Consider the following 2,232-nt stretch of genomic DNA (forward strand, 5'->3'; position numbering starts at 1 on the left):
CAATTTACTTTGCCCAGATCCATCAGAGGAATCACTATCTATAGCAGTAATAGCCTTACAAAGTGTATTTTTTAAATAATAAGACATGAAAGTCAAAATTATTCCTTGAACCATGGGCTGCAGCATGGATATTGTGTTAGCAGGCATGCAAACAATGTTAATCTCAATGTACATCTCCATAAGAGCTCTTGGGTGACCAGTTGCCTTGTCAATGAGCACTAATATTTTGAAAGAATTATCTTTCCCAGAGCAGTAGGTCTCAACAGTGGGCTTCAAATATTTAGTAAATTATGCTGTAAACAGGTGTGCTGCCATTCAGGCTTTGTTGTTCCATTTATAGAGCACAGGCAGAGTAGATTTAGCAAGATTCTCAAGGGCCAAGGGTTATCAGAATAGTAAACGAGTACTGGCTTTAACTTAAAATCAACAACTGCATTATCCCCTAATGAGAGAGTCAACCTGTCCTTTGCAGTTTTGAAGCCAGGCATTGACTAGTCCTCTTTAGCTATGAATCCTAAATGGCATCTTCATCCAATAGAATGCGTTTTGCCTCCACTGAAAATCTGTTGTTTAGTATAATTACCTTCGTCAATGATCTTTGCTAGATCTTCTGGATAGCTTGCTGCAGCATCTACATCAGCATTTGCTGCTTTATCTTGCACTTTTATGTTATGGAGATGGCTTCTGTCCTTAAACCTCATGATTTAACCTCAGCTAGCTTCAAATTTTTCTTCTGAAGCTTCCTCACCTTTCTCAGCTTTCATAAAATTGAAGAGAGTTAGGGCCTTGCTCTGGGTTAGTCTTTGGCCTAATGGAATGTTCTGGCTGGTTTTAGCCAGACCACTAAAACTTTCTATCAGTAATAAGGCTCTTTCACTTTTTAACATTCATGTGTTCACTCAAGTAGTACTTTAATCTCCTTCAATAACTTTTCTTTTGCATTTACAACTTGGCTAACTATTTGGTGCATAAGGCCTAGCTTTTGGTCTGTCTTGGCTTTCTACATGCTTCCTCATTAAGCTTAATTATTTCTACCTTTTGATTTAAAGTGAGAGACATGTGACTCTTTCTTTCACTTGAACACTTAGAGGCCATTGTAGGGTTATTAATTGGCCCAATTTCAATATTATTGTGTCTCAGGAAATAGGGAGGCCTGAGAAGAGGGAGAGAGATGGGGGAGAACCCTGTCTATGGATCAGTCAGAACACATGAAATATTTATTAAAAGTTAGCTATGTTATATGGACAACTCAATTATATGATATTATTGGGTTGAGGTACCCCCAAACAATTTTAATAGTAACATCAAAGATCAATGATCACAGATCGCCATAACAGATATAATAATAATGAAAAAGTTTGCAATATTACGAGAATTACCAAAATATGACACAAAAACATGAAGTGAGCACATGCTGTTGGAAATATGGTGCTGAAAGACTTGCTTGAGGCAATGTTGCCACAAATCTTCAATTTGTAAACGCACAATATCTGCAAAGCACAATGAAATGAAGTGCAATGAAAGGAGGTATGCCTGTACAATATGAAATATAGCGTTTTATGAGAGTTTAAAGTAAAAAATTTTGAACCACTACCGCACTTCAGTTTTTAAAATAAGATTTACCAAAGTTGGATTCAAATAAATCACAAATGATAGGGACAAAGATGAATGAGAATTTTGGGTATCACTGTGTTGTCTTGAATCATTGTTGTAGAAACACATTATTGTTTAAATACAAAGCAACCTCTAAATGTATGCCTGTCTTATTTCCCTCACTCCAAGTGTAGACTGTAAGCTCTGGAAGGGTAAAAATGGTTGTGTAAAAATTTTTTTTCAAATCTCCCTGTCTGTTTTAGTATTCCCATAGGGCTATTTGCTGAACTGGATTGTGGGTAGAGCAAGGCTTCTGTAGCTTTGACAAAGAAAAGACCTGTGCCCACAAATCAACACTTTCAGTCTCATCCACGTACTGAAATCGAGCTGCATCAGTTACGTTACATTTGTAAGTGAAGGACAATGATGAAACAGAGAGAGAGTGCTTAAACCACTTGTGGGGTATGTGAAGGAAAGATGATTCTGTTTTCTACCATCATACTAGTCTTCACTCATTTATTTATTCTGCATTTACTGAGTCTTTATGTAGCGTATCATGTCCTGTGTTTTCTGGAACAAGATCTTCAACATGAGAGAGCTGCTTTTCAGTGGCTAATAAATCGCTCATTTTATCTGCAT

Source organism: Propithecus coquereli, unplaced genomic scaffold, assembly GCF_000956105.1.
Source record: "Propithecus coquereli isolate 6110/MARCELLA unplaced genomic scaffold, Pcoq_1.0 Scaffold116, whole genome shotgun sequence".
Lineage (NCBI taxonomy): Eukaryota > Metazoa > Chordata > Mammalia > Primates > Indriidae > Propithecus > Propithecus coquereli.